The sequence below is a fragment of the Oenanthe melanoleuca genome, chromosome 5 (genome assembly GCF_029582105.1).
Source record: "Oenanthe melanoleuca isolate GR-GAL-2019-014 chromosome 5, OMel1.0, whole genome shotgun sequence".
NCBI classification, from domain to species: Eukaryota; Metazoa; Chordata; class Aves; order Passeriformes; family Muscicapidae; genus Oenanthe; species Oenanthe melanoleuca.
In genome coordinates, this window is record NC_079339.1 from 348279 (window position 1) to 375724 (window position 27446).

General features: G+C 42.0%; 1 long non-coding RNA gene across 1 annotated transcript; it reads right to left on the reverse strand.

The window, feature by feature from the left end:
- Positions 1–280: 280 nt before the first annotated feature.
- LOC130254409 (uncharacterized) lies at positions 281–20680 on the reverse strand. The gene is made up of 3 exons (XR_008840704.1): positions 20500–20680; positions 5844–6007; positions 281–445 (listed from the first exon to the last, which is right to left on the reverse strand). It is a non-coding gene; the product is annotated as an uncharacterized LOC130254409 (long non-coding RNA).
- Positions 20681–27446: the final 6766 nt, after the last annotated feature.

The window sequence follows — 27446 nt, forward strand, 5'->3', positions numbered from 1 at the left end:
ACAGAATTTCTAAAATGTTTTTATTTTATGAAAGGTTATTAACAGGCAGCTGCCAGATTATTAGCAGGCAGCTCAAGCATTCTATTCATCCAGACAATAACAGCATCAACACTGTAGTGCAAGCTTCTCCCATGCAGTTCTACTTATTTCCATGCAGCCCAGGAGAAATTCCAATAGGGAAAAGGGATTGTAATGGGTTTTATGGAGCCTCATTTATGCCAAGCTGTTCCAGATAATGATTGAGAGGGGGAGAAAAGGATATGGGGAAACATCCAGGGAGAGAAAAGGATATGGGGCAGCATCCAGGGAGGGAAAAGTGACTCTCAGGGTTTGTTCAGCCTGGGGAAGAGAAGGCTGAACTCTGGTGCTCTTCAATATCCTCAGGAGAGGAAGAGGAGGGGCAGGCACTGAGCTCTTCACCAGTGCCAGGACTCCAGGAAATGGCCTGAAGTGGAAGAAAAAGAAGAGCATCCTGTCTCAGAAATGGTTTGGTAAGAGCAGAGCAGAGACATTTAAACCTGCAGGACATTCTCATTCCCCTTGGGACCCTGAATTCTGAGCTCACAGCACAGCAGAGGGAAGCCTGTCAAGGCAGAGCATCTCTACAGAGGCACAAACAGTAATGGCATAGTCAGCAGCAACTGGACTTTGGAACAAAAACCCTGCACCTCTTGAAAGGTGACTGACCCCTCCTATGGCTAGAACAGGAAAGTTATTTTGCCCCCCTTCAGTTTTTTGTGGAATTACTCACCAAACCATACACAGTGGCATATTTATGATGTGAAAGGTGTCTGGCAAAAATCACCTATTCACCAGGAAGCACAGAATTCCAGAATGTGCAGGCACTTCCCAGAGCTGCTCAGTGCCATGGCAGCTGCCCTGGGCTGGATGAACACCAGGAATGGATAAATTCCAGGTGCTTTGCTTCAGCATCACACCCCCACCACAGAAAGGAAGGATTTCCTTGGATGTGCACATGTTGATTCAAATAATGAAATTCATGTCTTAGACTTTAATGAGCTGAAGGTTTCAGTGCAGTTTTCAGTCATTCTGTAAGATCCATTTTATCCTAAATAAGCAATTCTCTCAGAATTAAGTCTACCTACCAGATTTAGGTCTCTTGCATGCCCCTCAAAATCCAAGCATGGTTTGCAGTCCAAGAATTGTTAGTGGCATTAAGAGCCACTGATATTCACTACCCTGGACTTTTTCACATCTTTCTTTGCCCAGCCAGACACTGCAATCTCTTATCCACAGTGACACAATTTCCAGCAGCAGGATCCCATCACTGCCCTTTGCCTCAGCCCCATCACCTTCTCCAGCATTCCCACAGCTGGGAGGTGAGCTCAGGCCAATTCAACATCCAAGAAGCTCAGCTGATTTTTCAAATTTTTCATTTCTCTGCATGGTATTTATAGCACACAGGCTGAGGCCAGCACAAAGGAAGCAATAGGAATGAAGTTGTCGAGGACAAATTCCTTCAGCCCTGAGAAATGACAACAAAGAAGTGGGACAGACACTGTGGCCTAAATATTTAATGAGAGCAAATAATATATCAATTGAGGTCTTGTGATTGGTCAGTGTTATCTCCAGTAATGCTAGCAAAGGAAAAGTTTTTGCTTTGGTAGTAAAATAGATGGCAAAGGATGCCACACACTGTGGTCTTCTGACAGTCTCAGTGGTGATGTGGTGGCAAAGGAACACAAGACCCTGGCAGATTTTTAAAATACAGTAGAACAGAGCTGCTTATGATTGATATTGAGTGAAAAGGAACAATTATATAATTCACTTCCCAGTGTACAGAGTCAGCTTAGGACAGACAGAGCAGGCGAGTGAAGAGGCAGAACAGAGGAGGGTTTAAAAACAACTCCCTCTGAAGATGAATTTTGATGAAGTGGAACCAGACAAAATCAGAATTCATAACCACAGAATCAAAGAACACTTTGTGTCAGGAGGGACTTTCAAAGATCACCTAGTCCACACCCCTGCAATGAGCAGGGACACCTTCAATCAGCTCAGGCTGATCAGAGCCTGCTTTAACCTGGCCTGGAGTGTTTATCCCACTGTTTGTGTCCTGGTGAAGGTGTCACAGTGTTTATCCCACTCTTAGTCCCTGGTGAAGGTGTCACAGTGTTTATCCCACTGTTAGTCCCTGGTGAAGGTGTCACAGTGTTTATCCCACTGTTAGTCCCTGGTGAAGGTGTCACAGTGTTTATCCCACTGTCTGTGTCCTGGTGAAGGTGTCACAGTGTTTATCCCACTGTCTGTGTCCTGGTGAAGGTGTCACAGTGTTTATCCCACTGTTTGTGTCCTGGTGAAGGTGTCACAGTGTTTATCCCACTGTCAGTGTCCTGGTGAAGGTATCACAGTGTTTATCCCACTGTCTGTGTCCTGGTGAAGGTGTCACAGTGTTTATCCCTGTGTCTGTGTCCTGGTGAAGGTGTCACAGTGTTTATCCCACTGTCTGTGTCCTGGTGAAGGTATCACAGTGTTTATCCCACTGTCTGTGTCCTGGTGAAGGTGTCACAGTGTTTATCCCACTGTCTGTCCCTGGTGAAGGTGTCACAGTGTTTATCCCACTGTCTGTCCCTGGTGAAGGTGTCACAGTGTTTATCCCACTGTCTGTGTCCTGGTGAAGGTGTCACAGTGTTTATCCCACTGTCTGTCCCTGGTGAAGGTATCACAGTGTTTATCCCACTGTTTGTGTCCTGGTGAAGGTATCACAGTGTTTATCCCACTGTCTGTCCCTGGTGAAGGTATCACAGTGTTTATCCCACTGTTAGTGTCCTGGTGAAGGTGTCACAGTGTTTATCCCACTGTCTGTGTCCTGGTGAAGGTGTCACAGTGTTTATCCCACTGTTAGTGTCCTGGTGAAGGTGTCACAGTGTTTATCCCACTGTCTGTGTCCTGGTGAAGGTGTCACAGTGTTTATCCCACTGTCTGTCCCTGGTGAAGGTATCACAGTGTTTATCCCACTGTCTGTGTCCTGGTGAAGGTGTCACAGTGTTTATCCCACTGTCTGTCCCTGGTGAAGGTATCACAGTGTTTATCCCACTCTCAGTGTCCTAGTGAAGGTGTCACAGTGTTTATCCCACTGTTAGTCCCTGGTGAAGGTGTCACAGTGTTTATCCCTCTGTCTGTCCCTGGTGAAGGTATCACAGTGTTTATCCCACTGTCTGTGTCCTGGTGAAGGTGTCACAGTGTTTATCCCACTGTCTGTCCCTGGTGAAGGTATCACAGTGTTTATCCCACTGTTTGTGTGCTGGTGAAGGTGTCACAGTGTTTAACCCACTGTCTGTCCCTGGTGAAGGTATCACAGTGTTTATCCCACTGTCTGTGTCCTGGTGAAGGTGTCACAGTGTTTAACCCACTGTCTGTCCCTGGTGAAGGTATCACAGTGTTTATCCCACTGTCTGTCCCTGGTGAAGGTGTCACAGTGTTTATCCCACTGTTAGTGTGCTGGTGAAGGTATCTCAGTGTTTATCCCTGGTGAAGGTATCAAACCCACCAGTTTCTCTAAATTAGGACAAGATTAGTTCTGAAATCCAAGCAGTCCTTGTGTCTTTGTGTCCCACCTCCCTCCCCCAGCAGTGTGCACACACAGAGTGCCCCTTGAGCACCCACATTTATTCAGAATCTGCTTTGATCTCACCAGGAGCAGACAGGCACAGTGCCAGAGTCCCCAGTGGCTCCCTGGGCACCTGGAGATGCTCCTGCCTGGCCTCTGCAATATCCCAGCTGCAAACAGCTCCCACCTGAAGCTGCAGGTTTTCAGGGGCTGAACACCAGGGGAAGGGCACAGCAAAATATTGGGGGAGAGATTTACATGGCAAAAGCAAATGAAAGACCAGCAGCTAAGCCTCTCACTGCTAAACCAGGAAAATATGCACATTATGTTCACTTGTTCCCTTCAGAAGTTACACAAAAGTTCTCACTAATTTTATTTCAATCCTATGTAGGCATGAGAGAATTCATCCTGGCATTATGATAAATGATGAAACATAAAATTAGCATAAACTTATTTATATGAGGAATGCTGCTGACAGAGTACATGCTTCTTCATTTTATTTTTTCACATTCCCTCTTTCCAAGACACTCAGCCAGTTCTCCCATCAATTACACCCATACAAAGGAAGAATAACTTCAATAAAGCTTGTATAAATTCATCATCCTAACAAAGGGACAATATGTATTAATAAGCTGATTTTGACAAAACCACTAGCTCAGAATAATAAAATTTAACCCCAAACTTATCTATATTGCCTGAGGAGAAGACTACTAGTCTTAAGACGGACAGCACAGTGTACATGATTCTTGTCTTCTGATTTCTTTCCTTTTGGTGATTAAAAAATTTAAAAGCCTAAGGTGTCATAAAAAAAAAAAAAAAAGTCTTTTACATGTTGAACAATACTGCAATGAAAAAAAAAAAAAAAAAAAAAAAAAGAAAGAAACAAGCCACCAAGTTAAATATTGGATTAGCAAGTGACAGCTCTTCAAAAATATTCTCATTGAGGTTGCTCAGAGCAGCAGAATCAGGTTTCATGCCTTAAAAATTGAGTTACAGGGAAAGCTTCCTCCCTCTTACCATATCCTGGAGGACTGTGAATGCTGCTGTGGGTGGCAGAGCAAATGTCAGCAAACTGCCTCCCCTCTCACAGTGATTGATTTATCAGTTTAATAGAGCTGCAAATAAAGGAAAACCTTCCTGGAGCCTGGGCTGTGAACCAGGAGGAAATAACAGAACTGGGAATGTGAGTTTTTGTGAAATGCAGCATATGTGACATTTTCCTGTCAGAGCCCATGGAAAATCTGACCACAGATTTCCAGCTGCAGGGACCCTGCCCTTGGATTCTGGTGGCAGAGCCCCAGAGCATTCATGCTGGATGCCCTGGCTCTCATCTGCAGGGTTTTATTCCATTTTGGGCAATTTAAAACAGAATGAACACAGCACAAAGGAGCTAAATCCAGCACTACAACACACTGAACCTAGCAAGGAACCTCCAGCCAGGAAGCAAAACAAATATTCTCTGCAAACAGTGCTTCCATATTTACAGAATCAAGAAGGTTTCTAATGTCTGTAATTGTTTATACAAGCCATAAAGTGCTGGCAATGTGTATAATTGATATAAATATATATGAATTATAAATATATTAATATAAAAGATTCCTTCAGTGCTGTTCTCACTCCATCTAAATACATCCATGTCATACCTCCTGCCTTTTATTTTCCATTTGCAGAACACAATTTCTGGCAATACAAATAAATAAGTAAGTAAGTAAGTAAATAAATAAATAAATAAATAAATAACAGATATAAATAATATATAATATGAAATAAATAATACAAAATAAATAAATACATGCTTACATTCTGCCATTTCTGTCCAGAGTTTCTCCTTCCTCCCTCCCCTTTCTGCAAGTTTCACAGGATGTTTGCCATTAGCCCTTGTGTGCTGTGAGAGGAGCATATTTCTTGCTCAGACATTTATTAATTTTTATTTATATTATTGTGAGTTCTATAACATTTCTAGCTAAGAAGCTAAAAATGGAGGCATATCTTTCTCTCTATAAGGCCTTTTAAGGCCAAATTTTTCAATTAAGAATGGACACTTCAGTTATTTTTACTTTTAACCTAATAATTAATTACCCCTGGCCCACAATGCAGATTTTTTTATCTAATCATAAAATATTACTTAAACACATGATGAAGAAGGTGAAGGAGAAGGACAAAACTTCTGCCTTAAAATCTCCATCTTGCTTTTTGTATATTACTATGTTTTAAACCCTTAAATGCTAAATTTTTTCACCATGTGATATTACACACTTTTATTGAAACTACACACTCATGATTCCAGTTCTATCACTCAGATTTGGAAGCCTCCTCCACAGCCCCAGGTCAAAAGCAGAGTTTTCTTGGGGATCAGTGACTGTCTGCACAGAAAATCCAAAATTCTCAGTTTCCAGAGTTCCAACAGAGGAAAGATCTCCTCAGAAAGTCAATTCTCACCTGTGATGGATCATATGTTCATAATACATTTATACTTATAATACATAACATATAAATCATGTGTACATGTTAATAATACATACATATTTATAATAGATAATACATAAATAATGTGTACATGGTCATATGTTTATAATGCATATAGTACATAATACATAAATCATATGTACATGATCTTTTGTTTATAATTCATATATACATATAATACACAATACATTAATCATGTGTACATGATCATACATTTATAATTTGTTTTGGCTTTTTTCCAAGAAAAACCTCAAGACCTCAGCCATGGCCTGAGTATCTGGGACTCTGTTTTTGAGAGGTGTTAAAATTGGAGAGTTCAAGCATTTTGAAGAGAGAAGCTGAGGTGGGAAGAGTTCAGTTTTAGACAAGTATTCTGTTCCAATTACCTGAAAACATAAAACTTAGTTTTGATGCATTTTTTTCCCTCCAGGTTTCCTTCAACACTGAGACAAACACAGTTTTTTATTGCAAGTAACAGTGGGTTTTCATTCCAAAAAGGTAGGGGGGGGTGGATTTCAACACAAAGACTGTTAAAAATAAAAATTTCCCTTTTTTTAGTGGTTGAAACTAACTCTGTGGTGTAAAAAGCTGATTGCTCTGAGTCTGGCAGACCTGGAAGAGCAGACCTCTGTTCCCTCTTTCACTGGAGCAGCCAGAAAAACCCAAAAACTCCTGGAGTTCAGCAATGTCTGTCTGCTGGATCAAGTCTTTAACATTAAATGTGACTGGAGGGGCAAACCCTGGGCCCTGGCACTTGCTGACTTTGCCTCAGTGTTTTCCTTGCCTTGCCTTTCTTTCTTAGAGCTCACCCAGCAGGCTGCACCCCCAGCCTTTCTTTGGTAGAAAATAATTGGCCAAAAATTAGTTTTTACACAGGGGAGATGAATAGGATCAACTTCAGTGAGAAGAGTACATCCCATGAAATTAAACTTATTTACTTGCTTCAGTCTTTTATAGTACTGTAGCAGCAAATTTTGAAGTGTTGGTCCAGAAAATGATCTGCCAAGCAGGGAGCTGCTGACTCAGCAGGAACCAGCATCTCAGTGGATCTTGGATTAAATCCCCCAGTTTAATCAGACTTTCATCTCAGGAGCACATTTAAAAGCAATTAGTTAATGAACTTGAAAGGAAAAGGAAACCCAGGTAATTCTAGAATCGTATTTACCATCAAATCCAGCACTTTTTCAGAAAAATATAATTTTCCTGAATCAACTTACACCCTGGTTAGCTCATCACAAACTTGAAATCTCATTTGAGCTTGAAAACTCAAACTGAGCCAAGCCAATAAATAATGCTGTTCAGAATGGGCAGTAAATAACCAATTTAGCTGCTTTCCAAATCCATTTACAAGGAATCATGCAGACATTAAGCAGTTTCACAACTGATACCTAATGGCCACATAATAATGTATTTACCAGGGCTAATAATTCCTGTTCTGCTGGTAAATGCCTGGCTCACCTCCATCCCTAATGGCTCTCTAGGAATAAGAGGATTGCCAGGGAGTGGCTGGCACACCCCACCAACAAGAATCCTTTAATTCACTCCCTTTTTCCTGGAGAACAATGCTCAGACACAGGTGCCACGTTATGACAGATTCATTCTCCCAGGTTTTGCTCTGGAGAATGCAGTGACTGCAGCAGAACACAGAAAAAAACTGGAAACCTTTCAAACAGAGCACAAAAATAACCTATTTATCCACCCCTGCTACCCATCTTTGTGCCACTGGAAATGTGCAAAATTAGCTTCCAGCTGTCACTTAAAGCAGCTCAGTTTGCAGTTGCACTTGGGTAAGAAATTGTTTGTATCCCAGCACTGGCACCAGCAGGAAAAAGGAGATTCTGAAACTCCCTCTGTGCTCCTCAGGCTGCTTCCCCCAGACCCTGGCACAGACTTAGTTCCTTTCCCTTTCCCTTTCCCTTTCCTCCTCTCTCCTCTTTTCTTTTCTTTTCTTTTCTTTTCTTTTCTTTTCTTTTCTTTTCTTTTCTTTTCTTTTCTTTTCTTTTCTTTTCTTTTCTTTTCTTTTCTTTTCTTTTCTTTTCTTTTCTTTTCTTTTCTTTTCATCCCAGCACCCCTTCCAGGCCTTTGGACACAGCTGTGGAACAGATAATTCCATCTCACAACCCCTTCTCATCTTTGATTTTTCCTACACTTCCATGTGTTCCTGATGCCAGGGCAGAATCAGGGCTGTGTGAGCCACTACATGAGTTATCCTCTCCAATCTTTGGAAAACAGCCATGGGCAAGGATGTACCTTGAGCTGTTTCCTCCCTCCAAGGTCCCTTTTGTGCTGCTAGGGCTGGGGATTTCACATACAAGTCATTTCTGTTTCATTTCTAGACAATGCTCCTTGGTATTGATTGTGTCTCATTTTCCTCCCTACTGCTCACTGAAACTTCCTTTAAAACGCTCAGAAATCCTCCCCACTTAAACTTCTCTTCATTTATCACAAAGTGGAATAAAGAGCACTTTGGAAACAAAATTCCCAGGCTGGTGGGCATTTGGCTAACACACTGGGTGGAAAGAATACAGATGGAAGGTGGAATTTTGCCTGCTGTCCTCTGCTGCTCCAGCCCAGGCAGAGCCTGTGACAGCCCTCCCTGGTCCCTGAGAGCAGGAAAAGTGACTCAGCATCCTCTGGAACCACCTGGAGAGGAATTACCACAGCTTTTACTGGCAAGGCACAGGAGATGGAGGGAGAACCAATCCTGCATCAGTGCCAACAGCAACAGAGATGGCTTGGTACTCTGCCAGCCAAGGTAGGGAATGTCACTGAAAACTCACCTTTAAAATATTGCATTTGGGGGCTCAGCCCTGTCAGCCAGCAGTGCCATAGCTCTAACCCAGCTCTGGAGAGAAGCTTTATGAACAGCAGCTGGCAGGATCACTCCTTCCCTGGGGAACAGAGCTGCTCCAGGGCTGGGACAGCTTCCCCTCCCTGCCACTGAGCCACAGCACAGCCCAAAATGTTCAGCATTGCTCATCCAGGGCTGGCTCAGCTCCAGAAGGGAATGCTCCTCTGGCTCAGCCCTGCACCCTTCCTGGGAGGAAAGGTTCCCTGCCCCTTCTTTTTTCCCAGGAAAAAAACCAAAACAAAACAGATTTTTGGCTTTGCAGCCTTTGCCAGGCAGTGTCATTGTGGAGCAGCACAGCAGCTTTGCCAGGGTTTTGTCCCCTGCTCAAGCTAAGCTGAGTCTGAGCTGAGCCTGGCACAGCTGAGCTGGTTTTGGTGGGAGATCTGCCCAGGGGAAGGAGCTGCCCAAGGTAAAGCACAGCAAAGCCTTGGTTTGCACATTCAATTCATTTGAAGTTACTTTTTAATTAACAGCAATTAAAAAATTAACAGTGGTGGAGCTGTCAGAAGGTTTTGAATAAAAAACACAATCATATTAGCACTAATAAATACAGCTGACAGATGCACAAGGAGGAGTGTGAGCTGCATGGCAGACAAGGATCTCCTCAACTCCAAAATTTCTGTGATGTGAGAGTGAGATGGTGGTTTGTGACTGGCTTGTATTTCAGCTAAAATACTCCCCTTTTGTTTTAAAGAACAGTGATTCCTTCAAGGTGATTCCAGAGTCTCTCACCAGAAATGTGTTTCTTATGAGCTGAATTAGTTTTTGCTGACCTTAACAAATAGTCATCAGTCACCCAAAACCTGTCCCCCAGAGATTCAAACAGCCAGCAAAACTTCACAGAGCTCTGGAATTTATGTGTTTGAAGAATGCATTAAGTATTTCAAACAATTTCTGGGATGTTTTAGACCATAAAGTCTGCTTTCAACTATCATAGATCATTGGCTCTGCTTTACAAGAAACATTGTTTAACAGGTTTAGAACTTGCCTATAAAAATGTGCTCCAGGCTAAAGCTCAGTATAAAAAGGTCTCAGCTAAAGGGTACATTTTTTTTCATTACAACTTTTTCCTGCTTTGTTTAGCTTTGAGGATTAGAGCTGCCCCCTTTCACTGTAGGATTATCAGCAATACTGGAGGTTGATTTATGCTCTAAACTGCAGGGAAGGGAAAGGTAATCCAGATTTAGAAAAAAACCACCACAGGACCATCAGCAAACAAACACCCCCAAAAAGCTGGAACTGAGGTTTTACATGGTCAAGGTTCTAGATTTTTAAGGGAATGTGCTGGAATATGTTCTTAAAAGAGCTGTGACTTAGTGTGCACTTGAGACCAAAGGATGTAAGGTAATTAATGTATTACCATTCAGACCAGGGTCATCCCAGAGAGCCTCCCTTGGGCAGGCTCAGAACTAATTGAACATTCTCAGAAGCAGAAAACTTCCAGCCTAGTGATAACCAGTGAAGCCAGGTCCAGGGCAAGCAAAGTTCAGCAACCTGAGCTCAGTTTTATGTTCAATTATTTGGCTCATAAAAGTCAAGTAGGTGTTAATGCCCAGGGAACAGTAGGAATTATTAATATAAAGTTGTATGAAACTACCATAAAGAGACAGCATTGGGAATTGTTGGGTTTTTCCCCTAACAACTGCAGAAAGGATATTGTTGGGAAAAGCAGCCATGTGCTTTTTCCCCATTCTTCAACAGAGTGAGTGAAATTGTATTTTTGTTGAGTTTTTGGACAAGCTGAAGCTGTTTGTATCCCAGAGCAGCTGTGGCTGCCCCTGGAAGTGCCCAAGGCCAGGCTGGATGGGGCCAGTGACCTTCCAAGTCCCTCCCAACCCAAACCATCCTATGAAACAATTCTGTGATCAGTGGAGTATTGACTAAAAATGCAGAACACAAATTTGTTTCTGTGCATCAGTGACAGACTGCCTATGCCTTGTCAGATCAGCAATAATATGGAGACCATTGTGTGCATCTTATTTTGCCCAGTACACTCCAAAAATCCCACAATCAAATCAGAATACACCACAATGTGCTGTGCAAAGGAAATAACTTTTTAAAAGCTTTCTGTAGAACCATGTTATATTGACTTGCAAAACAGCACTGGTGATGCTCCTTTTACTTTTCACATAATCACCAAGCTTTAAGTTGATAATTATTCAGTTGATATTATTAAGTTGATAATTATGACAATGAACATATCAAGTGGAACAATGCATTTGCAATCCATGGGTTGTATCCACACAGGAATGACAAGAGGGAAGTTTTCACAAGTGTCTGTGCCACACCAGGCTGCAGCTCAAGGTTTACAAGAGGAAAATTTGTCTTTAGGTGTTCAAGAGTTACAGGAATAACATCAAGATTGAGGGCTAGTGAAGGGGGGAAGAAGTCAGGATTTTCAGTGAGCAACAACCCAACTTCATAAGAGTGGAATTTACAGGTGATTCAGCTTTTTTCTGGGAAGTGAGGAGCACACAGCTCTGGTCAGTGGGGTGAAGAGACAGCTCTGGTCACTGGGGTGATGGACACAGCTCTGGTCAGTGGGGTGAAGGGACAGCTCTGGTCACTGGGGTGAAGGACACCTACTATCATCTACTAATAAGCCACTAAGTCCCACTGTATAACTAATAAATTACATCATCCCATTAATAAATGCTCCAGGTAAAAAAAAAAAAAAAAAAAAAAAAAAAAAAAAAAAAAAAAAAGCCAAGTCTTTCCTCCCTAAATACAAAAGTAAAATTTTAGACAAATAATCGTCTTTCCACTAAATCCATAAAAACCCTAAACCTTTCCACATCATCCCTAAACCTTCAAAAAACCCTACATCCTTCTACAAAAACTCTGCTTCAACTAAGCCACAACTGCCGCTGCAAAAAAACTGTAGCCACAATTTAATTAAACTGCTACCAACACCCTGACTAACAAAGTGTCAATTTGTATTCTAACTCTGTCAAAGTTAAAATTGTTATCTGTAATACTCTATTTCTATTTTCATTTTCCTAGTAAAAAACCTGTTATTTCTAATTCACATATCTTTACCAAAAAAACCCCCTTAATTTCAAAATTATAATAATAATTTAGAAAAAAAAAAAAAGTTTACATTCTCCATTTCAAAGAAACCTTCTGCCTTTATGAGCAAACAGCTGTCCTTCAAACCAGGACACTCACCCAGTCTCTGTGAGCACCAGCCTGAGCTGGAACTGGAGAAATGATTCACAGCAGAGTCTCAAGGACCTGCAGAGACTGCAGTGCTGTGCCTAATTGTGGAAACACTTCATGGCTTGTATCCTCTTTCAGAGCCAGTGGAAATACTGAAACCAACACCAGGGGCACCAGCCAGTCCTGGCAGTTGTGACCTTTAGCAGAGGGAACTGGGATTTGCAGATGGCAAGATTCACTGCAAGCACATCACACCACCCTGAGCTGCTGATTTTCAGGCTCACTGGGATTTCCTGGAATACCTCAGCCCATACACTGATATTCCAGCAGCCACAGGAAGGGAAACTTCACTGACAAATATCCCAGGCTGCAATTTTCACCAGCAATTCCCACCATGTTCACCAATATGGTGTAAACTTGTAATGTTTTTTCCTCATGGGACTCTTTAGCATTACACATTGCAAATCTAACACTAAGGCTTTTTCCTTGCACACAAACATAGTGGAAATACAAACATGAGGCAGAACTGGACAACCTGATACTAAAGTCCAGTGCAAGTACAGACTTCTGGAAAGCAAAATTAATTTAAGCACCAATCCAAGAAATTGCTTTTTTCCTGCTTCCTTTTGAAGCCACTTACCTAACTCACCTGGCCACACCTCTTGTAATTCTCCTTTACTCATAGAAGTTAAAAATAAATCCTGGAGGCATCCCATGTGTGAGTTGGGACATCAGCTTTCACCACACACCCAAAGCACATTTGGGCACTGCAGGGGTACAGAGAAGAGCAAATCTTCATTTAGGAATTAGTTATCACCTGCACATACAGGATTGACATCTGCAAGCAGTCTGAACAATAAATTAGGTCTGGGCTGGATGAGCATTGCAGCACATTGAACCAAACTCCTCTGAGTCAGTTTGAGAACTTTATCTGTCCCCATTTTATTTTGAAAGCTGTTTTTCTGGCTCTCCTAACTTCATCTCTGACCTTTCTGGGACCTGAAGATGGAGAAATGCTTCAAATTCTGGGAATTTTTTTTTTTTTTTTTTTTTTTTTTTTTTGTCCAACAAAATAGTGCTTTTTTTCTTGACATGTGTGGAACATGGTGGAAAGCAGATAGATAGCAAAAGAGAAATATCCCCTTTCTGCCTGCCTTCAAATCCCCTTTCTGGCTCCTAAACCTGCTTGCCTGCACACAGAATATTTCTCCAGCACTTGACACCCCAGAGAATCCTTCACTGGCTTCACTCTGTGATCCAATGGGAAGTTTTTCACACATTTCCTGAGCAGAGAGAAAATCCATTTCAGTACCAAAAAAAAGATTATTTAAGTTTCAGTAGTGCAGTGCCACAGCAAAAAGTTTTCCTGCCTTCATAATATATCACTGCAATGTTTTATTTACAGCAGGATTTGTTCCAGAGACTAGTGACCAAAATATGCTGTAGGCTAAGGTCATAAATTTTCAGATCTCATCCACTGAGTTTTAAGATGTTAAGTACATTAAATTTTTAATTGAAAAGTAATTTAAATGCTGTGTCATAACTGGAAAACTCCAGAAACTTTATGAAGTCCAGCTTGCATTCACTCATAGCAAAAACAGAGCACTGCATATTTCTATATATGGCTGAATTTGCCTCCAGTTACTCTCAGACTTCTTCCAGTTAAGTAAATTCACTCTCACAGTCAAACCTGAAAGAAGTCCCAGAGCAGCATGAAGCCTCTGAACTCCCAGTGCCTTTAATACTTTTTAATACAGCATCAGATCCTGGAAGAGCCCATAGATAGATAGTTGATAGATAACTTCATTTGTCCCTGAGTGGCCCATAGACCTCTATAACCAAAACTGTATTAAATGAACAAAAAAACCCCACAATTTAATTTTCACATTCATAAAGGATATATTTTTTCATATATTAAGGCCTTTTAAAGATAATTCGTATGTACTTTTTAAAATCCAAGTTATATCACCTTGAATACTGAGTAAATATACCTGTAACAATAACATAGGCTGGCTTTTAATCAGCAAAATATTTAATAACCTTGGTCCTAACTTTGTCCAAGAAGCCTGAAACTGTTTTAATGAATCAAATCTAGAGTTAATCTGAGCCAAACTTTATTCAAGGATTTACAGTAATGACAATCTTGGGTATATAAGAAGCAGAAGACATTTTTGTTACCTTTAACTGATATTTGCCTGTTTTTGCTCTGTACAAATATTCTCACAATGCCCCTCAGCTCTAGAACAGTGAGGAAACATTCCTGTGACTGTGCTTTCATAATGGAATGAACCATGCTCAGCATTTAACAACTCCCAGCATGTGATGAGCAATGGATAACACTTAACCCTTGTTTGAATGCATGGCAGAAAAATCTCAGTTTGCTGCTGTCCACTGAGGAGCAGAACCTGCTCTCCTTGGAGATGGGTTTGCTCCTTGATGTCTCTGCCCTCTCTGTGCTGTGCTGTTTGCACTCACACACAAAAATATCACTGCTCGCTCCAAGCTCATCTAGATTTTACCTCAAACCAACCCCGTGGAAACAAAAGAAATTCTGTTCTCCCAACTTCTGCACCTCCCTTTCTCCTGTTCCATGAGATCCACTGGAAAGGAGAGGTTGCTACAAATCCAGGCCACAGCAAAACCTGATTTTCTCCCCTTCCCAGTAACTCAGAAAAACAAAAAGGGCCCACAAGGGCTTTATTAATTTCCTTTATTGATTGAGATGTAGGACACAAGGCGCCTCAGCCCCAAGCCACACAACAAAACAAGTGCAAGGAAAAACACCAAGTAATGAAACAAAAGAAATTATGAAAAGTAAAGCTACAGATCAATCTGCTGCTCTTCTGAAAGACTGTGCCCAGCCTTAAAAGCAGAGCTGTTTGTGCTGAATGTTTAATTAGCTGTGGATTGCTAAAGAAGGGTTCCTGACCATCTGGAGTCTGTTCTGCAAGCTGATCTGAAAACCTCCAGCTCAAAAACAGCCCCTCTGCAAAGGCACAAACTTACACACCACAGCCTCACCAGCAAGTTCCTGGAACATGTCCTAGATGAAAAGATGCCATCTTTATCTCCTGGGGAAGCTGAGATGAAAAATAAGAGAACCCAAATGCCAAAGTGCTAGAAACAATTGGAGAAGAAAGGCATCACCTCTTAAAGGAGCAGCAAGAGGAAATGCAACACCAAAAATCCTGATGAGCAGCTTTAGCTTCTAAACATTAGAAGATGCAACTATTCAACAATGTCAGATAATCACCCAGATGATAAATATACATCTGCTGAGCTTGTGCAGGGAGCTTAAAACAGAAGTTCCAGTACAGCAGAGGAACAGAAGCCCCATTGCCCTGGGAGGACAGGGAAATTGGAGCATCACACAACCACTGAACAAAAGGTGTCTTGAAATAGAACTTGGAATGATGCCACAGTTAATAGCTATAAATACAGAACATGCTGGGGTATTAAACATGGTCTTTAAATACAGCTTTAACCAGAACAGAGAAGAAAGGCAAGTCTTGACATCAGCAGTGCAAAGAAAACTTAAGTAATCCTAGACAGTGACCAGTGAAATACTTTTATTTTTGTATGTAAATCAGGTTGGATCAGACTGAACAGCTTCCTCCCCATTTCTGTACCAAGAATAGAACAATTGGCAGAATAAGGAGCCTTTCTATGTGCAGCACTTGAGTCACAGTCCCATGGTGCTGCACCTCCAAGGGAAATAGCAAATAATGTTCTGAGGGGTAGAAGAGATCCTCACTCAGCAGCTGACAGTCAGCCTGCATAAGAGATCTCTGCTCCTGTGAACCAGGGTAAACCTTTCCAGAGTGTATTTCCTGGCTTTTAATAAAGATGGTATCCTGGGAAGCTTAAGAATAGGACTGGAAGCAGAATTTGGTTCATTTTGACATGGGGAAGGGTTTCCAGAAAGAGTCAATGGAAAAGAAAAGCTGCTAAATATGAACTGCCTGAATCTTTGAATAACCAAATGCAGGCTGGAAGTGATGAGTGTGTCTCCAAGCTGGCCATGGCTGAGCAGGGCAGACAGGCATATAATTTTCTTCTTTCAACATTTTTTTAATAGATTTCCTGTGCTTACAATGGATCTGCTTTTGAAAACCCTTAGCCTCTGCAAATACATGTTCTACTCCAAAAGAAAGAAAAATGGAGACCAAAGCTCATCACCCAAGTTACAGAAATGTGAAATGTGAATGCAGAAGTGTGTGAGATAAACAATACTCCTTCACTTGTTCACCCTTGTCTCTCCAGTTTGTTTTCTCATTATGAAAATCACAAACAAGCAAAGACACCGTGGCAAAACCAGCAGCTGGGAACGATTTCCAAGCACTCTGTGCTCAGAAACAGTCAATCACCTGACAGAGACCAGGCAAAGGATATTTCCTTTTTATTCCTACCAGATGAAACTGAGCTCCTACCTAAAACTGTGTCTGTGCTTAGGAAGCTGGAGTGAAAAGATTTCTGCTTTAAAATGGTGAATGGGATTTACTGCTGCCACTTGTGAATTTAAATACTTTAAATTGTCCATTAAGGTATTTGTCCATGAGGGACATGCCACAACTTGACAGCTACACAATTTACTCTCCCTAACAGCAAAACAAAAGGCTCTGATGTCCCATTAGCCTCACCAAAGCCTGGCCTGGCCTAAGATACAGAAATACAGAATAATAGAAATAGAAATTTCTATTTTGCTGCAAAAGAGCAAACTCAAAGCTGACCATTTTTCCCTCTTTTAAAAGGATCTTGGTGCTTGGTTGAAGGACCACCTCTCCTGTGTGAGGCAGCTGATGCAGAGCAGCATCAGGGCTGCACAGTGCCTTTCCTCACAGCCATCTCACCACTGGCTCTGCAAGAAAAACAGCCCAAGTGGGACCTGAGTGGGACAAACATCCTGAGTGGGACCTTTCCAGCCAGCCAGCAGCAGAGAAAACCAGAGCAGGGTCTCTGCAGGGCTGGTGTTTGGCTCAAAGTGTCAGTGGAGCAGCTCTCATTTCCACCAGCAGAACATGCAATCCTGTGCTTTGAGCCAGAGAACAGCTCCAGGATTGTCTGTTCAGTAATTCCAGCAGTACTTCTGGTTCATTCTGTACTGAAAAGGGCATTCTGGCAGGAGGCATCTTCCCAAATCCACTCTTCACCTGCACCCCTGAGGCACAGGTGCATTTCCATTTACTGTATAACAGCAGGTAATGAATAATCTCCCTCTTCACTCATTAGGCTCACTGTATTCTGAAATAAATTAAAATGGAACTGTGAGAATCTATCAGTCTTATAAACAGGTTCTTTCCTGTTTCAATGATAGGTGGATGAAAAGTGCATTTATCCTGGGAAAACTTTTACTGCTTTCATTTAATCTTAGCACTCTCTCAATGCACCTTTTTTTTCCTTAAGATATGATACAAGCCCTGCTAAATAGGTTTTCATTGACCTCAGCAAGCTTTGAATCAGACCTGTAAATTAGAATCTGACCCTTTCAGAGAATTTGTGATCTTTACAGCCTATCCCTGCAAAATTAGGACATAGTGGACTCTGTGCCTTATGCATGTTAAAATAGCTGCCTACAGATAGTGCAAACTGTGCAGTTCATTTCAGCATTTCCCTGAACCCTGGTTGTTTGTCTTATTTTACTCCAGCTGACCCCTTGACCCTGATCAAGATTCCTTCATCACAGTAGTTCTAGGATACCTGCCCTGCTGCCAGGTCAGGAAGCTCAGGCAGGAGAGAAAAGGAGGATCATCTAATCTCATTAATAATTTAAAATAGAGTTCGGACAAGTTTTTCTTACTCTATATGAAAGGAGCATAAGAGGAATGGTTAGCAGCAGCCATCCTTGACTATTAACATATTATTATGGAGCAGGTAGTTAATGTTAACTACCTTTATGTCACCCATCCTATATCCTCAGAGAGCACCCTCATTCAGCCAAACCTTTTACCATTCATAGCATGTCATTCTTGGGGGGAAATGTAGACAGAACCAAAAAACTTTACAGAAGTCACAGCTACTGAAAGAGACAAAGAATAGTTTCTTATTTGAGAAGCTATTTGACTGGTATATTTAATCAACCATTCCATGGGATAAATTTCTGTCTGGAAAATAAAATGCTTCACTGAACCACAGTTGACACCACAAGAGAATTCAGGTTTTATTTGTAGCTATTTGCAAATTACTGAGCAGACAGGGTGACTTTGCTGTTCTTTGCCACAGCTGCAGAGATTTTCACTGTCCTGAGCTTCCATCTCCCAGAGGGTTGCAGTGAGTTTCTCTGTTGGAGGCTCCCCTTGGTGCCTCTAGGTTTTCTGCAGTGTTTCCTAGGAAATGGGTGGGATTTGAATGGAGGGAGGTGAGGGAACATCCCAGATGCTCTGCAGTCACACAGGTCCCTGTCAAACCCCCTGCCAGAGGAAACCTGGTGACAGCAAAACCTTGGCCCCAGTTTTTGGCAACAAAACCTTGGCCTGGTGTTGGGCAGAGGTGGAAAAGCCTCTGGGCTCACAGGTGCCTGATCCCCTGCAGCCCCTTCAGGTAACAACACACATCTAGCAAAATCTCCAGGGTGAATCTCCTTTCAAACAGGATTTATTGTGCCTGCTCTTTTGTAAGGCTTTAGTATAGACAGTCAAAAGTGACCCAGAAGCTGATGCATGTTTAGCACCTGAATAACTTGTGGTTAATTACAAATAACACCAGCACTCTGATAAGCTGATGTACTGCTGGAATTCACACAAAAATAATTATTAGAGCTTTCCTAGAAGTAGAAAAAGAGCAGGGGAATGATCACATTGAAAATAAATGTAGCCAAGTTTTCCAAGCAGCCTTGACAGCTGTCTGCTAGTGGGGATTTACTGCAATGTATGCATGGAATTAATCCATAATTTAACATTTATGCTCGTTTACATCTGTTTACAAGTCCTACTTCCTATTTGATTGAGTAGCACGACCCTTTCCTCACATCAGCCAGGGATATCATTATTAACTGATAACAACCTCAATTTGCAAATTACCTAAACCTAATGGGGCTTTATTTCATTACCATACTGCCTGTAATTCCAAGTCAACATTCATTACTGACACAGTTCCATTTTAATGCAGGCAACTATGCATTGCTGAGAAGTTATTTATAATATCCTAAATATTTTACTATGAAAGAAATCTGCCTAGGAAAGAGGTGAGAAAAAACCCAATACCATTGTGTATTGTGTAAAGAAATGAAAAGCTGAATTTGGGACTTCCTTGCCCACAGTCATGTAGAACACACAGTTCAAGAGCAAAGTTGTACACAGCAAGGAGGTGTAATTTCCCTTACATCTCTGCTTCCTCACCAGATCAAGAGCATAGCTAGCAAAACCTGTTCTTTCCTCCCCACTGTGAAGCCCTAAAGAGCCAATTACTGCAGTGTGTTAATTGATTTCCAGCCTGTGCCACACAAACATCTGGGTCATTTTTTCCACAGTGCCCTGGAATGACCAGGCACAGGAGCACAGCACGTCCTTCCATGGATCTGCCATTAATTCAGTGCTCCTCCAAGTCCAAGTGGAAGGGGCAGAAGGACATTTGAGTTGTTCTTGCACCTGTAAAGGCTGCAGGAATCCCCCACAACTAACCCAGCCTGCACAGCTCTGATTTCACTGTCATTTGCAGCTCCACTGCGTTTACAGACTGCATGTCCAGCTGCCTCCAGTTCTAACTTCTGCATTTCTCTCAGGGATTAAAGTTTGTGCCTTAACCCAGAATCTGTGTCCAGCTGCTTTCCACGTTGGATTTTTGTCTGTCAGCCCAATTCCAATCCTACAGATCAACGTTATAGTTCACTGCTTCCATTATTTCCCTTCCCTTGTATGGACAGCTCCTGTTTTCTACCTTTAATTGCATCTTTGTGGATTAATGCTCTCCAGCACAGATCCTGGCTCCTCTCTCCAACAGAAGATCAAAATTATCTGGTTAGACTCTCCCACCAGAAGAGTTAACTGATAGCAAGAAGGCAGCAAATAGAAATGTAGAGAAATGCATTATCTGTTTCTAGCAGGCCCTTTTCCAAAAATTCTTTTAGATGAGTAAAGCAAGTGAAGTTGCAGAAGTTTTTCTTGTATGAGTCACTGCCTATGAGCTATTAGGAGGTAACCCTTGCAATTTATTTTGAATGAGCCTTGGCAAACAGTCAGGAACACTCAAAATTCTCATGGAATGCCAGAGGCTCTTTTCCATTTCCTGCACTTGGTACATTTCACACCTTCCAGAGGATGCTTATTTAAGCATAGAACATCACCTCAGACTGCTTTATCAGGAGCCAGCCATTCAGAGACTGAGACTTCAGTCCCAGAGTTCTGCTACCAACAAAGAGTAAGCCAGGAATTCTGAGCTCAGTAATCCACTCAGGAACAGTGCTAGCCTCAGCAAGGGCACAAACCCAGCAGAATGCAGAGGGGAATTGTTTGCAGCTCACCATGGTGACAGGGCACCAGCAGTCAGAATTCATCTCCACTGAATGACTTCTCCTGCAGGAATAAACATTTAAATAAAAATTTAAATTAATATCAACAGCCCTTCCCCAGCCCCTTTTGATTCTAGAACACATGTCATCACCATGCTTTGGAAATGGTGTGTAGGTAATTTGTGGTATTTCATTGTTGGGTTTTTGTTTGGTTTGTTTTGGTTTTGTGGGATTTTTTGTTTGTTGGTTTGGGTTTTTAATTCAATTTTTTTTTTAAGTTTTTAAATTTTTATTTCTGCACCTAGCCAGAAGAATGAAGAGCTGTTTGTGCAGCCCTGGAACAGCCAAGCCTATTCCCACTAATGCCAAGAGAAGCCTCACAATTGACTTCCAGGGGAATTGCTGTTAAGTGCAGTAATATTTGCTTCACCTTCACCCATCCCAGCCTCTTGAAAGGTTTGTATTTATGGGCAGCAGTGTCTGCTCCTCTCCCAGGGGTGTTGCTAAGGCAGAGCATTAACCTGTCACTGGGTTTCCACTCGAGCAGCACTGAGGTGTGCTGCTAATGACTCCCCTGATAAATCCCTGCACATTTTACATGCCAGGGTGACCTTTAGGGCTTAGGCTCTTATTTTCTCACAAAAGGTGGTTTGCATCTAGCTGGCTTCCTTACAGATGGTGAGCAGGCACACAGGACACCCCCAAAATTCCAGCTCAGTTTTGGGTTTGTGGCCAAGGCACCCCACTAGCACACAGCTCCATGGAAATACAGCTGAGAGTGAAATTGTGGCAGCCAAAGGCCATCCCTCAGCAAGGACAGCTGCACAGCATTAGCACTGGATTCTTACCTGCTTCACAGCAGGGTTTTTAGTTCATTTAGTTTGAAATAGGAAGCAAGGAAAACATCTGGGTCCCATCACAGTGTGCACCACTCATCTGCTATGCATTCTTCTGAATCTGCCTGCTCTGAATCCTCACCTTGTCTCCCAGATTTACCTTGTGCTTTTGATGAAGTCATTTATTACAAAAGCATTTCCACCTATCCCATTTGTTTCTAATGCAACACCACAGATAAAAGCAATAAACAGGCTCAAGAATGGAATCCTTTTCTGCATTTATGCAGAGATTGCTGCAAGCTGCACGTTCAAAATGAATTGCAGTGGTGCAGTTCAAGCCTGTTAAAAGTTACATTCTCAGGGACAGGGGGTTGTAGGTAAGTCAAATAAAACCACTTCTCTGTTCTGCCAGGGAAATGGCTGAGAACCTTTTGATTCCTTGCTGCTTATACTCCCTGTGTTCTGATGGAACTGAAGGAAGCAACTTCTGTGTCCCTGTGCCCTCTCCCAGGTGGGCTGTGGTGCTGCTCTACCCTTCCAGCACTCCAGCAGGTGTTGCACACTGATTTCTGCTCCTGTGCTCTCACACCCCACACATGGGCATGCCCACAGACCCAAGAGTTTGATCCCAAATTTCTGACTGTGCAGGTTTTATTTTATACAGCAGCTTCAGCTATAACTGGGCTCTTCCCTTGTGGCTCTCACCACATCCTGGGGTCCTGGGTGTCCCTGGTTCCTTTGTTCCCTGCTGGTTCCCACCAATGGATCTGGCTCACCTCACAGATTTGTGATTTAATAGTTTTCTCTTGTAAATGTATCACTGCTCTGAGGCACCCTGTGTACATGTATTTCAGGGGGAGATGGCCCCTCTGGGCCAGTGACACATTATCTCCTCTCTCTGCCATCAGCCACATTTCCATTTCCCTCCCTGCATCCACCAGCTGCAGAGAGGAGCTTGCAAATCCAGGCACCCCTTCCAACAGCAATTACTCTGATTAATCACAGAGAAATCAATTACATCTGATCTGCAGCAGAGGTTCTTCCTACTCATTTTGTCCTGCCTGCTCAGCCTGGAAACGTGTCAATGTTTATTGGTTTTGGTAAACTAAAGTCCCCATTTTACTGGGCACTGGTGGTCAGCTCAGCTTCATGCTGTCACCCAGGTTTTGGAGCATTTTTGGAGCTGCAGCATGGGTTCTGCTCAGGCTCCAGGTGCCACAGGGTGGCTGCAGGCAGCCAGAGCAGAGTCAGGATTTGTGTCATGCATGAGCAAACCCAGCCTGGTGTCCTGCTCAGAGCTGCAGGGCAGAGCTGCTCCCTGAGCAGGCACAGCTGCACAGCAGAAGTTTCTCAGACCACACCATTTATGACTTTTATAAAGAGAATTAATGCAGAGTGTAGAAACAGAAATACAACTGCTGAATGGAGAGCACAAAAAATCATTGTTTTCCCCTGGCTCTGCCTAAATTACAGCATGCTTAAAGGCAGCAACACTGGCAGAGCTGTCAGTGCTCTGCAGTCTCCTGTCTTACACTCAAATACCACCTCACACCTCAGAAATTAACTCTGTACTGCACAGACCATTAACAAATTAATAGGACTTCAAGCCATTCATCATCAGTCACATAAACTCTGATTTGACTAATGAACCATTCTTATCAATTATGTAATGTTCACTGTCCTTAATGTTCAAACATCTCAATAGAAGCAGATTTCAAAAGTGATTAATATTCAAGTAGCTCAAAGCCTTAAATTTGCATATTAATCTTTGCTTTCTAAGTCACATTTGTGACTTAAGAAAGGTGTTTGAAAGGCTGAGAGTGCTCTGATCTTGTTGAAAAATTAAAGTGTTAGAATTGTTAGATATTCAACACCTTTTGGGCAATGACTCTAACATCACAGATCCTCTTTTTCCTGCTCTGAAAACTCTAGATCCTTCACTGAGAAATGGGACTTTAAAGAGTTTGATTATATTCCTGCTGCAGTCCTAGGAACCAGACTGAGGGTGTACAGCCTAGAGTGCTGCTTAGCAAAGGAATAGTCTAAAACCATCAGGTTTTCAAAGCAAAATTTTAAATGCATTCAGGGTTAAAGCACAGTGTTGATTTTGCTGCTTGTGTGAGAGCAGCAGAGATATTTCCTTGCAGAATAGGGGTGTAAATGATGGGAGAGACTACCTTGGTCACCCTGGAGTCCTAAACTATCTTGTATTTGTTAAATTAAAATAGAGAACAACACTGTTCTATCCAGACATACACACAGCAGCTGAAACACACTCATAGCCTGAAATGTGTATCTTTGGTACAAAAGATAAAAACCCCTTCAGAAAACCCCCAGAAATAAAGAGCAAACACATTTAGCAGCTCTGTAGGTCTCACCCTGCCAGGGAGCCAGAGGCAAGCAGCTGAACCGAGCCCAGGAAGTGAACTTTACTCCACAAAACACAAGAGCATGGAAAAATAAAGATCAACAGCCTCTGCCAGTGTAAACAAAAATGAGAGGGTGGGAAAAAAGAGAATTCCTTACTCCCCCCAAATCTGGCAAGTGCACACTGATGGCATTGCCAAGCATGGGTGGAAAGCACAAACAGGATCATTAGGATTTCCCATAGGAATAACAGTATGGCATGTTCAGACTCCCATCCTTAGTTCCTAGCAAAGAAACAAACAAATAAACCCAACAAGTGTAATGATTAAAGAAAAAAAAGAATGGATGGTGGAAAGACAGGGGAAAAATTTATTACCTTCAGGTAATTAGTGACAATCCTCAACTAAGGTAATTGATTAAAACCAAAATGTTAACAACTCTTCCTAATCCATTTAAATATTCAAGAACCTCCTAGGGAGTCATGTAACTCCTTCCTTGAATTTGCCAAGATCTATTTTCAAATCCTGAGCTCGTCAGCCTTTTTCTCTACTTCAAAGTTATTTTCATCATTCAGCTGCCCTGTGTACAAATCCAGTGCTGAACCAGCCATGAAAGCTTGGACAGAGCACAGAATCCCAGCCCTGCCATCCTTACTGATGGCTTCATTTGAGAGCATTCAATAGCAGAGAACAGTGGAAATCTATAAACTTTTTCATCATCATTTTTCAAATTAACAAGAGGCATTGCATCACTATCAGGATTTTACACGTGGCTTCCAAACACAAGGACTAAAAATGTGATCTGGAAAAACACTCTAAAAAGGCACTTCAGAAAGCACAGAATGTTATATAGGAAATAAATTTAAGAGTTAAACAAAACTCCCCCTCCTCCTCAAGAACCTCACTGGCTGCCTTTTTCAGACATCAGTCCAACCAAAAAATCCCCAAACTTTCCCATCATGTCTTCCCTACCAGGCCAGCCAGACACAGCTACAGCCTGACTTCTGCCCCCAAGAGGTCAGTTTTATCTCAGTTTTTCATCCTCATTATTTTATGCTAGCTCTACCCTCTGCTGTAGTGCTGCTTCTCATTTCCTGCTCCCTAACTAAAGAGAAAATTAGGTTCTCAGTGCACTTCCCAAGTCCTCTCTTCTCTCTTTCCTGCCAAAAATAACTAATTTCAGTGAGCTGGCTGGAATCATCACGCTGCTCAGATTTAGCAAGGCTGTTTTTATAGCCTGTTTAAACAATATATCTGATGGTGTCCCATCTGCAGCTGGCCTGAACCAAATCAGAAATACTCACAGCATCTCTGTTAAGGTACTGTCTCCAGAGTTAGAAACATGAACTCTGGAATACACATGGCACTTCCTGCAAGCCCCTGCCCTGCTCATTCCAGATGCTTAATAAATATTGTCTCACTCAGCTCAAGTTGGACAGCAAGATTTGCAAAAGGCAAGATTTGCTACAAAGGCAGAATGCAGTCTGCAAAATCTTTGAAACAAACTTAAAAGAACAAAACTGAGGTTTTGGTTCCTCCACAGTATTTCTGGTTAGTTTGAAGGTGCATTTCCACCTGCAAAGGAAAAAAATCAGAACATAATTCAATGCCACTGAGCAGCACATTTCAGAACTGAACTGACATGGAAAACACCTTCAGAAGCACTGAATGGTTAAAAAGCACCACTTTGCATTCAAATGTAAATATCAAGTGCCTTTTGCCAGGACCCTGCTAGCAAATCTTCACTCAGTGTGTTAGCATTGAGACAGAATTCCAGGTTATATTATTGCATACTGGGGATTTCCTGGAGCAATATTGGCTATCACATTGCATATTGGGGATTTCTGTGAGTTAAAGCCACCCGCAGCTTTCCCCACTGCATGTTCCTCATTCAGGAGGAGCCATGAAGGTGCTGCAGCCCTCTGACACCGGTTCTTAGCTTAGGAAGGGACTAAGCTGGCACAAGGATTGTGCCAAGCCTGGGCCATGCCCTGCAGCTCTGCACAGCCCCTCAAACCCTGCAAGGAATTTGTGGGTGAGAGCTGTCTGCTCACCCCAGGCTGCACACTGCAACTTATTTCAGATGATTTGGGGAGTTTTCAGTCTTTGAGAAAGACACACTTGCTGGCAGCTGCTGTTATTGCTTGTTTTTAAAACACAGCCAAAGCTTCTGTTTCTCAGCTGATTGTTCTTCCAATCTCACCTCGAATACTCTCCACCAAACCTGCTGCCTGCCAACTTTAGCTGCTGGCAGTGCCATCAATACACATCACTTGTACACATCTCTCTCTCTTCCCCTCTGAGACTGGAATCACAAAAGCTCTCCCTGTATATGCAGCACAGCTCTGTGTCTTGCAGAGAAGTTTTCAGAGTCAACACTTCATTTTGGTTTCAATAACTTCCATAACATCTGAGCTTGCTGTTGGTAATGGTGGAAATGGCACAGCCCTCCCTACCCAGTGAGGGCACAAACATCCTTTTCTCTTCTGCAAACACCCCCAGTCAGTTCTGCCTTCAGCTTCTACTCTGGCACGGGGCTTTCACAAAGAAATGCAGAAATTGCCCCCAGAGCACTGAAATGCACATTCTTCTTTCAGCCCACTTATACAAAGTGTTAGGGTGCTGTCAGGTGCTTCATCTCCATTTTGTTACCTGTGAGAAAATTCACTGCAAGTATCATTCCCTGACAGGCACATTTATAATCCTGGCTTTCTGCAAGAGCCCAGCCACAGACGATGGAACCATTGCATCCAAATGTGCAGCTCCTGCTCCTGCTCCATGCAAATGGAACAAAAGAATCTGCTCCTCCCCAGGGCTGTGAGGAGTCCCAAACAACCTGAATGGATTAGGGAGCCTTGACACTTCTCCCAGCTCAGTTCACATCCTGAAGGCTGAAAGCTTCCTAAATTTCCAGTCCCATTTCACTATTTCCATCACTTGGGATTCCTGCAGATGCTCCTGTCTTCACCCAGCCTTTCTCCTGGCTTCACTTTTATCTCCAAACTCCTTTACAAATTCTAATTTACCTTCCTTTTTATTCTAAGACCCTTTAGCTCCTTTTCTAATATCTCTGAACTTACTGTAGTTCATCATCTGGTTTTTTTTAATTTCTCTTTCCCACATCTCCTTCAACAATGCAGTGGAATGTGTGCACCTACAATCTTCCACCTGTCAGGTGTGATTAACTCTAAAGAAATATTTAATATAATTAATATATATTAATTTAACATATAATTAATTAAATAGATAAAATACATTTACTATATAATTATATATTAATTGTATATAATTAATATATACTTTATATATATTTTATTTATTATATATAATACATAGCATATATTATTTGGTAAATAATTAATATAATCATAAAAGATATAATTTATATAATTTAATAATCTATAAAACATAGCACTTGTAACTTCAAATGGTTTTAATGATCTGGTTTCACAGCTCTGATACAGCAAGGCCTGCAGCATAAAGAAGTTGGTGTGTTAACCAGGCTTGGAGCTGCTGTATCAAGTAACAGCTCACATTTCCTCAAAAACCCTTCCATAGCCCACAAACCTCTGCTTTGCTTAATTTGTTACAAATTATTCCTGAATAAGCATCCCAAAGATCTGAGGATTTACAAAGAGAATTAAGTCACATGTTCTTCTGCATTAACATTTTACCTTAATACCACTGCTTTGGGGCTTTATTTAACTCTCCCCATCTACAAATGGCAGAATATTACCAAATTTCTCTTTAGCAATGC